Consider the following 11546-nt stretch of genomic DNA (forward strand, 5'->3'; position numbering starts at 1 on the left):
AATGTAGTAAGAGATTGTTTTAAAAAATTTATAACAATCTAATATCTGCGCGAGTTCATAAATCATTTAACATTGAAAGGCTCATTTTTCAAAACACTGTAACTCTTGAAACTACATTTGAAATTCATAAACTTCTATCGTTAATGTTATGTCATGCCAAACTTCTATGTTAATGTCATCGCAATAAATCTATTCAGAAAAATAAAAGCCGTAATGGAAAAAATTAGGAATTGTTAATTAATTCCGAAATCGATTTGTTGATTGGAACAAACGAATCTTTTTAAGTCAATTCCATCGACATCAGTTTTATGAAGATGAAATAATAAATAACAAGTTACGGAGGTGTGCCATATTTTTGTTCACTGCTGTACATTTGGGACGCTTTGATGTATATCAATGCTTAGTGAGTCAACTTTTGATTTTTTTTATAATTTTTTTTTTAAGTTTACATAACATTTCAAAAATTTTCTTCGTATAAATTATTCCTCAGTAACACGAAACTTATAGTAAAATATGAAGTAGCTTCTCCACTATAACAAATACAGTAATTTCACGATTCATATTTTTTTCAAAAATCTGCGGAAGTTAACAGCATTTCTTAATTTTGAATCAGGCTTTTGGAAGGTTTCGAGATTCAGATGCTTTTTCTATTTTGATGTTAGATTTCCCAAACGCATTTGCTTTGGACTCTACCACTTGACTTCTTTTTCTGAATGATCCGTCTTATTGTTGAAACTTAGATTAAAAACTTAATTAAAGGTATTTTATTATATAATTGCATCAGTTGCATAAAATTATAGAGCTTCACATATTTGTAGAAAAAGCAAAAACAAATTTTGTCTAGGTCATCAATATCGAAATATATATTAATTGTAGAAAAACTTTTATATTTGTCTATAAATCTTTCTCTTAAATTCTCTAAGAAGCTATTATCAGTAGTGTGATATCATAGATTAAAATAAGAGGTGCACTCCGTCTAAAAAGTGTCCTAACACAACTAATTACCAAAGAACTAATTATATTCCAGTAAATTTCAAATTATTTTCTTAAAAAAGAAATCTAAAACGGTCTTCTCAAAACTTCCTTGCAATCTTCCTAATAAAGATATTCCCTCTCCCTAAATGAATACAGAACATCTTGGGCAATACTGAGATTTTTAGTTTAGGATTCCCACGTATTAAAGCTTTGTACTTTTTAGTATAGTGATATAAATAATATGCATTTTCTACGCTTACGCTTTATACTTTCCCTCTTGAAATCAAAACTTAGCAATTCTATTTACAATTCTGCATACCAAAGTTCATTTGTATACATCTTTGAAGTTTTGTTATTGCATTTCCATGCATGAGAATACACAGATCAATAAATGGTCTACTCCTCTACGAATTGTATTTGAATGTTGATGCATTTCTGCATTTTAAATGGTAAAATCGCATACTAAATGTCTTTGCCTAAATTGTATTTTTGAGTTATCGTTCATATGCATGCGAAAATACAGAAACGGAGACGGTCAGTATATCAAGAAATTTTGTTCCAAAAGTTCCATGAAATCACGCTTTAGATGCTAGAACTAAATTTTATTCATCCAACTATTTACATTTTGTAGTTATCGAATGCATTTGTTTTCAAACGAAGGGAAACGTCGTGGGATTGGCTTTTGCTAAAAAATTTCATAGAAATCGAAAATTTGGTTTAAAGATCACACAAAAGTTTGATCCGTCTGAAGCAAAGCATTTTTGAGTTACCTTCCGGCAATGGCAGTTAAAACAAACCAACTAAAAAATTGGATTTGAAATGGAGTAATCTCTAGTTCGAATTTCTTAATGATTACAATACTTGCTTTTTGTACAATACACATTCCAGAATGCAATAAATATCTATTTTTATGGTTAAAATCATCAACGTCGTATTGAAATTCACGCAGTCACCCCTTGAAAACATAAATTTTTAAGATTAAATTAGCTTAAGTACTTATTATTTTTCACAAAACCATGTGATGAATCATCAGCAGTTGCAATAGTAGCGCACTCCTATAGAATGTCTCTGTTTAGATATATATCGAAAAAAAAAAATCTATTTCAATAATATTTGATTTAAAATAAATAATTACATAACACACACCTAAACTGTGCATTTTTGAAATTCGCAGATAAGTAAATGTTGTGTAACAAAACACTTAGATACAACAATTTTAGTATAATTGATTCCATTCCGTAGTGAACCAAATAACACTGTATTCAAAGTAAAACAAATTTGCGATAGAGCTTTGGAATTTTGTTTTACTAATGGTATCAACAAATATTTATAATGATAAATTGCATTGATGTTGATACAACACCCAGCGGACGTTCTAGGTATATTTAGTTGTAAATTCTCTCCTAATTAACCTGGAACCCCAAAAACGTTTTCTATGTAATCACCATGAAAAATGATTAAAAATGACGAAAATTTTCAAATTCCTTGCTAAAATGTGGAAAGGAGAACCAAGTATCTGCTGCTATACTATTTATTCGACACCGAATAACGTTATGGTGTTATAAAATAAAGATGTTTTCGAAAATTCATTCAATAAAGTTTGACTCTTTGAAATTGTAAAATCATCATTAATTAAATAGTAATTTGTTGCTGACAATCTGAGAGAGAAACTCCTGCTAATTAAAAACTAGTATATTAATCTTTAATTAAAACGGAGCACAATATTTTAATGGATACCTTAAAATGGAGTTATTAGCTATGTCTATATATAATTTTGGTTTTAAATGTAATGCAATACCGACTTCCAGAAGAAAATGGAAACGTCAAAATTATTCAACTTCCTTAATCTATCTAGTTAAAATACTATTGTGTAGTGAACACAAAATTATAAATTGTGGAATTTATCAAACTCGAGGCTTTATGTTGTAGTAAAAACTATTTTAGATGAAATATTTTATTAAATGATAAACTGAAATATTTTTATTTTTTGTATAAATAACTTTCAGAGTCGTATTCAAATGATTGATTTTCAGACTTTCTATATCTGGTTTTAAATATTTACTATTAGATAGGTGTAAGGTACACTTTGTGTATCGATGAAAGAATTGTAATCGCTTAGCTTATGTTAACTTGTGAAAACGAATTTTGGTAACAGATGTTTGGTTGTCGATGCTCGCCACGGTTGTAATCTACGCAGATGCTTTACCACAATAATAGATTTTTATTTTTCTAATTAAGAACTCTTTCTTAACATTTAAATTTCAAGACCCTGATTGTAAATCAGCCTTATATGGAGCAGCCGGAATCTAATGGACTTACAAAGGGAATTTCAAATAATATTCTATAAAAAAACATCGCACTCGTTAAGCATTCTTTGGAGCTTTCAGAATCCTCGCCAAGGAATGATAATCTCGCCAAGATTGTTTCTGCCTGAACATATTCCAAAAAACGCCCACGCATAGTAAGTGAAGTTTATGAGATACTTTATATACTTTCATTTTACTTGTGATAAAACCTTGTACAAATCAGTGCGAGTATTCTAACGAATGTTGAATATTCATTTCGCATTACCTTCAAAAATATTATTCTCTTTGCAAAATGTATTGCTTGCATTTTAAACAAGAACGTCGCCAAGCAATCATCGCTTTTTAAACAAGAACGTAGCCAAGCAATCTTCGCTAATTTATTTGGTTCGTCAAGAACAGTGAACAGAAATTTAAAAAAAAATGTCAACAAAAGATGATATCATTTTTAATTCTTTAGACTCGCAACCGCTGCAAACTTGAACGATAGTTCAACTGAAAAAAGAATTACGTTTCAGAAATCTTTCGCTAACTGGAAATAAGAATGAATTAATTTTGCGTATTGTAGAGGATAATAATAAAAGAAATAGTGAAGGAACTTTGGAAGAATTAAATGTTCTTCGAGTGCAGAATCTTAATAACGCTGAGGGGGCAATTTCTGATAATGCACATTTATTGACAGAGATTGAATCTCTGCTAAAACAAGTAGAACTTTTAAGTAATTCTTCTACACAATCGCCACTTCCTATGCCTCCGCCCTCTCAAATAGATCCGAATATCGCAGCTATTCTTTCTACATTAATGGAATCGCAAAAACTATTTTTAGAAAGACAAGTAAATCCAAATGTGATTCAAATCACATCTACAAATGACACTGCAAATTCAATCCAAATATTTAAAGGTGATATAATTGAAAATGCACTTGAATGGTTAAAGGAAGTTGAAAGAATTTCAACTTTAGCTAACTGGTCAGACGAATTAAAATTAACTAATGCTATTTCTCGCCTCTCAGGATCTACAAAAAATTGGCAATTAACAACAGGAAAAAATTTTAATGATTGGATTACTTGGAAAAATGCTCTCGCCTCAAGATTTAAAAGGCGTATTACAATGCAAGATTTTTTGGCTCACCAAAATGAACGGAATTTGAGGCACAATGAAAGTTTAGTAGATTATATTTATTCAAAAGACGCTCTTTTGGAAAAAGCTCCCTTCACCATTCCCCAACCTGACCGTATTTCTATGATCATAGGTGATATTACCGAGGAAAAATGGCAACTTGCATTAGCTACTCAAAATATGAATACTGTTGAAGAATTAATTGACAGGGCAACTGCACTTGATGCTATTCGCAGTGCAAAACAAGAGCATAAGAAACATTCTCCGAAATCTCAAATTCGATCTTCTTATACACATGATGAACAACGTCGTAAATACAATCTAGTAACTGACGATGTTATTGATATTACTTGTTGGAGATGTGGAAACAAAGGCCATGCATCTTTTATGTGCAGTTTACCACCTCCTCCACGTGGTTCAACCATAGCTCAACCAAGAAACGCGTCACGACAAAATCAATATACCAACAGTCAAACTAATGCCCAAATCCCATCTTCTAGCAGTACAACTAGTTCTGATAATAACACAGTAGTCAAAACTATAAGTTTGAACTCTTCAAATTCCCGCCGCAACAACAACAATCGCAACTCGACATATGGAAGATCTACAACCGCAAATAGTGCAAATAATAATTCCATAAATTGTATTAGAACTGAAACTAACATACGTGCCTTAATACCTGTTATTATCAACAATGATACAGAAATTCAAGCCCTCTGTGATCCATGTGCAGATATCACAGTCATTCAACAATCTTGTGTTCCAAATGATACTGTTATTAACCCGTGGACTGATGGGCAGTTCCAAGTTGTTGACCATGAAATAAAGCCAATAGGTTGGATTTCTTTAAACATAATTGTTGGTAATTTGGAACATATGATGCCTAAAATTGGAATGTGCACCCAGCTTCCATTTAAGCTTATTTTATGATTCGATTGGCAACAACAAGTTCAAGCTAGATGCACTTACGACCCTAATGGCTCATTATGTATTTCTACTCCAACTTCATTTCATTTGTACGAATGTATTCATGCTTCGAAACCCAGCATCAACTGTGTCGCTCTTCATCCACCCTCACTACCATCATTAGATGACGTTACTTTGCCAGAAGCAACACCCAATATAATTTCATCCGAAACAAACCTTATCCCTAAATCCGCAGGACTGTCTACAACTCAACAAGCTCAACTTGATGCAGTAATTGGCAAATTTACTGATGTTTTTTATTCGAATGATGATAACATTGGACTATGTCCATATGTGGAATTCAAAATCGAATTGCAACATGAAAATCCCATTAGATGCAGACCTTATAGACTTTCAGAGCCTGATCGCCAGTTTCTAAAAACGCAAATTGAAAAATGGTTAAAACAAGGTATTTGCCGTCATTCCAACTCGCCGTACGCAGCACCAGCTTTCATTGTGGAGCAGCCCTTTCATGAAAGTACTCTTAGGCGAGTTGCGGTAGATTTCTCTCGCACTATTAATCTTATCACAAATATTGATCCGTATCCAATCGACCAAATGGAAGACGTTATTCAACGCATGGCAGGCAAGAGCTAAAATTCTAAAATGGATGTAAAATCTGCATTTCACTGCATTCCCATAAGAGACATTGACACCTACAAAACTGGATTTGTCACTCCTGACGGACATTATGAATTTCTTCGAATGCCTTTTGGTGTCAGAAATGGCCCATATACAATGACAAGAACGATTAAATTATCCGACAATCATCTGGTACACCACAATGTCAACACATACATTGATGATATATCAACTTCTCATGATGACTTCAATAATCATCTCAAAGTTATATATAAAATCTTTGAAGCAACTCAAAAAGTTCTCTTCAAGCTGACACGAGAAAAAACGCAATTTGCAGTATCAGAAATCACTCTTTTTGGTCGAATTATTTCTCAAGATGGTGTTCGTCCTGATCTGGAACGCATAGCAGCAATTGAACGTTACCTAACTCTCAAATAAATTCATGAAGTTCGTAGTTTCCTTGGATTTGCTAATCAGTTTCGAAAGTATATTCGTAACTATGCTGTTATTGCTAAACCTTTAACAAGCGTTTTAAAAGGTTTAGAAAAGAAGACCAACAATGCTCCCATAGTTTTAACAGATGACCAACAGCGTACATTTGAATCTTTAAAAACTGCAATTACTACTGCTCCAATTCTTTCGTATTTCAAACAAGGATTACCAACCTTTGTAGAAACTGATGCATCTCATTCTGAACTAGGAACAGTTTTATCTCAAGAACAGAATGGAAAGCGTCGTGTCATTGAATATGCTTCACGTACCTTAAAAGATGCTGAAACACGCTACCACAGTAACTAACTGAAAAATTTCGACTCTATCTCCTAGGTCACAAGTTTCAACTCAAAGCAGACAACTATACAACCGCTTATGTAGTTGCAAAATCTGCAATTAATCGAAAATTTGCACGATATTTAGTGGATTTGGCTCAATTTGATTTCACAACTGAGCAACGACCCGGAAAGCAAAATGTCATCGCTGATCACCTTTCACGTTTCCCAACACCACCTGTTTGTTTAAAAGTTACTGCATGTTATGAATCAGACATTTGAGTGAAACAGAAAAGTGATGACTTTGGTCAGTATATTTTTCGCTTACTCAGAGAAAAAAATCCAAACAAAAGGACAATGTCAATCATATGCAATTACAATATCGATAACAACACTCTTGTGCGAGTTAATAATTCGAAATCTGTAGTAGTGATTCCTAAGACAATGAGAGAGAAAACTCTGATCGCTTGTCACGATGATGTTGGACATATGGACGCAAACAAAAACTCTTTACAATTTGGAATTACGTTATTGGTGGCCAAATATGCGCAAGGACTGTAAAGCATATGTTCGAAGCTGTCATAAATGCCAAATTGTCAACCGACGTACTGCTAATCCCTATGGTCTTTTGCAGCAATTGCCGATTCCATCCACACCTTGGGAAATTGTATCTGCTGACCACATAATCTGTTTGCCAGAAACAAGAAATGGAAATACAAATATGCTTGTCCAAATTGACCACGCCACACGCTATGTAATTGCAACACCTTCTGCATCTCTCGCCGCTCATACAGTGACTGATGCTCTGTATCATAATATAATACTTAAATACATATTTGGCTGTCCATATCTATCAGATGGAGGAACAGCATTTACCGCACGTCACACTCAGCGGTTTCTTCAAAAATATGGAATCACACAATCAACGACACCACCTTATTCACCACAGGCTAACAGTAACGTTGAACGAGCCAACGGCATCAGTGTGTCCTCTTTGAAAAAAATGACTGACAAAAACATGAAAAAAAGGGACGAATTACTTCCAAATGCCTTACTTGCAATTAACACCACGAAACAAAATTCTAGTAAGAAATCACCATTTTATTTACTTCATGGATATGAGCCACGCCTTCCACGTGAACTTCACATTGGTAGCTTCATAGATGACACGCCACGTGAAGACCAATTAGACCTTTTAACTTTGGCCAGGGCCGAAGCAGCAAATAATATGTATGAAACACATTTGGAGAACAAGAAACGATTTGATCTCCATCGCAGATCCCATTCCTTCAAGGCAGGAGATCTCGTATTATATGACTGGCCGAAAAACGGAGATCACAAACTTTCTCCTATTTTCAAAGGACCATTTGTGATTATACGTCCAGTCGGGGCCGTGTGCTACGAGATCAAGTCTACAACACAGCAGAACAAATTTATCAAGGTTGTCCACGTACAACATCTTTGCCATTATTTTAAACGAAATTCACCAACCATCGAGGAAAAAAGCACAGACGAAGAGAATGAGAGCCACTGAGCCATCATCAAAACGATATTAAATGGTCTGTGTTCCCCAGAGAATTGAACGAAAACTTTGTTTCTTTTATTTTTATGCTTCAATTTAAAATTTCTTCTGTCTGTCTAAATTTTATATTGAGCGGGGCCGAATGTAAGGTACACTTTGTGTATCGATGAAAGAATTGTAATCGCTTAGCTTATGTTAACTTGTGAAAACGAATGTTGGCAACAGATGTTTGGTTGTCGATGTTCGCCACGGTTGTAATCTACGCAGATGCTTTACCACAATAATAGATTTTTATTTTTCTAATTAAGAACTCTTTCTTAACATTTAAATTTCAAGACCCTGATTGTAAATCAGCCTTATATAGGGTAGTGCATATTAGTGTATTGATGAGATGACATTTGAAATCTTTAATTTGTAATTTTTTTAATTATAAAAAATGCAATTTTGGATTCATATAATATGAAGTTATGACTTCCTTCCATGTTTCGATCAACATAAAAGATCCAGTTTTGACATTGAAAGGAATGAAATGTCAAAAGAAGTATTTATATGTCTAAGAATAGAGATTTTTCTGTAAACAGACAATTCATAAGATCATTCTTCTTGCATGGATTACATATAAATAGTTTTGAATTGAAACAGAAGGAATTGCATATTCTAAAACTTTTGTATTCAAAATCGCTTAAAATGATAGTTAAATCGCTTAAAATGATAGTTTTTACAGAAATATTTGCAATTGCTTCTTTAAGAAAATACGATTTACGTGTGTTTTTAGAGGGTACATTATACATTTAATGACGTATTTCGCTTTAATGTAATGGTTATAGTTTGTAAGTTTTAAGAAGTGTTAATATAATTTTTTGACAGATCTGTGCTTGTTATTGTCGGGTATTAAATGTTTTTGATATTTTTTTAAAACCTTTTATTTCAAGGTTTACACATCCAGTGAACTGCTATATTATTGTTTTAAATTCACCTTACTTGTTATCTAACAAATATTAATACTGCAGTTTTTAGGTATTGAACATAAAAAACTTGTTTTGTAAATATTTAAAGTAAATCTGAAAACCTTTCACCAGCGTATAAGCATTATGTTTTAAATCCTCATTAAGTGGCACAAACAAAATTAATAAGTTTGCTGCCTTGATTTTGGCCATATTTAATAAGAAGCATACTTCTTTGTCGTCTCCTATTAACGGCCGTGAATATCTAATTAGATAATAAGTATGAACAAGGCGATTCACTTGAACAACAAATTAAACGAAGGAGATATAAAATAAACACCGAAGTTTTCACTCGCATCGAAATTTTCTCTGAAGGAGAAATTTTGTTGTCAGCGTGTTAAAAGTAGTTATCAAAATTTCTTACTCATTTGAGGTATTAAATTTCCAATTCAAGTTTTTCTGCTGTGCTGTTGTTTGAGCCCAAGATGTTCCATATCCTTTGTATGCTATTTTAAATTTGTTTTAAAAGTTTTATCTTTGCGTTGCATGCTTAATAAATTTCTTTGATAATATTTTTTCTTTGTTTCCTCCTTTAGAAATCTTTTTGCATCGTACTGATGGTCGAATGGAGGGTAATATCTAATTTTCAGCTAGAAACTCAAGCCTTCAGAAAGAAAAGAAACATCTTGAGACAGTTATCCATACTTTACTACCAAATCATTCTAATCCAGCATCCTGGAGAGGGGGTCTGTGGTGGTTGTCATCTGACGATTCTCTGGAAACACCAAATGGCAGAGGTTTTGCTTTTAGCAGAAATATATTAATCTGTCATTCGTAAAAAAAATTTAGGCAAACTATACCCTTATTAAATTTTTGCTGCAGCTTCAAAGAGTGGTGGACCGATACCGTGGATATAATATGTAATCAGAAGAAGAAGAAGAAAACAAAAAATCTTAATCTGAAAGAAATATATTATTACTTCACCAGAGGAATTTTGTTATGGTAACCATTCTGGTTGTTTGTTTTTTCAAAACATACAAATATATTCTCTAACATCAATTCAAGCTCATCTTAATTTGCACCCTAAATATGAGTTGGTTTTCTCCTTGCAAACAAAGTTTGTATAAAGAAGTTGTCAAAAAGAATAACATTGTAAAGAAAAAAAGTGAAAACCGAAAAGAAAAATAATGTCATCTGATAAAGGTTGAAAATTATATCTCCAATAACCGGGTATTTCCTACCTTCAACTGTTTGTGCAACTATTTCAAAGATGCGAATAATATATTTTAAATTCACATGTTTCATATTCTTGTATGCAAATTAACTGATGTTTGAAAAGCATTTATTAATCCTTTCATTACTGCATTATCAAATCGACGATCACTTCCAATTCCGAAATGTGAGAACACAACAACGAATTCTCAGGAAGCATTTAGGTTTTCTGCTAAATAGTAACTTTTTCTGATTCTGCTAATTGATTTTACTTTCTTTCCACTGCTTTATGGACATTATGAACGATTCAGGACTCGATTTATGACTAAAAAGACAATTATTACAAAGTCCAAAGAAGTAATAGTAGAGCATTGTAACTTTCAACTCTTGCGCCTTTATATTTTAGTTATGTAACTTGTGACTTTTTTTTTCTCTTCGACTAAAAATATCGTATTCAGTGCTTTTTTGAATAATAATACAGCTCTCCCACAAAAGGAAGATTTCGTAGAAGCCAAAAAGGCTTACTAGAGATCCCTCATCACTTACATCCAGACGCTTGCCTATTTTATGAGCTGGTATGCTAGTGCTTTGTGGTCAAGCATCAAAAGTGCGTCGGTGTTTTTTCCTCTTTAAGTCGCACAGATCAACTACTTTAGAATACTCGAAATGTTAGATAAATTGATATTTAAAATTATTAATCATGTTTCATAATATTCGATTTAAATCTTTTTCCGCCATTAAATAGTGAATGTTTAGGGATTATTTAGTTTCAAGTCGAATGTCACTTCTTTGTCAACTTTGGATGTATTGTATGCATAATAATTTTGTAGTCCAGAACCTAAAATGATTATGAAAGAATCAATGTCAGAGTTTTGAGAAGGAAGGTAAATCTTCCTGCATTCGGCACTAAAGAGCATGAAATATTTAAGAAGTTAGCTAGTTAGATTAATTTTCATAATAATTTGCAAAAACAATTTTTTTAAAATTTAATTTATTGTTAGTCAATAAAATTTAATTCGTAATAAATTAGTTAATGTTAGTAACGAAATTATCGTAATTTCTTTAGGTTAAAATAAAAACTAAAGAGAAAAATTTTATTTGAATATTATTAGACATTTTGCTATGAAAAGCTGAGCTTCTTTAATTCTCTTTATGG

General features: G+C 32.5%; 1 long non-coding RNA gene across 1 annotated transcript in view; it reads left to right on the top strand.

The window, feature by feature from the left end:
• Positions 1–10242, top strand: part of LOC129976640 (uncharacterized) — a 37934-nt gene extending 27692 nt beyond the window's left edge. Inside the window, exon 4 of the long non-coding RNA XR_008785159.1 lies at positions 9775–10242. This is a non-coding gene — a long non-coding RNA (uncharacterized LOC129976640). The remainder of the gene's footprint in view (positions 1–9774) is intronic.
• Positions 10243–11546: the final 1304 nt, after the last annotated feature.

This window comes from Argiope bruennichi, chromosome 7 (genome assembly GCF_947563725.1).
Source record: "Argiope bruennichi chromosome 7, qqArgBrue1.1, whole genome shotgun sequence".
NCBI classification, from domain to species: Eukaryota; Metazoa; Arthropoda; class Arachnida; order Araneae; family Araneidae; genus Argiope; species Argiope bruennichi.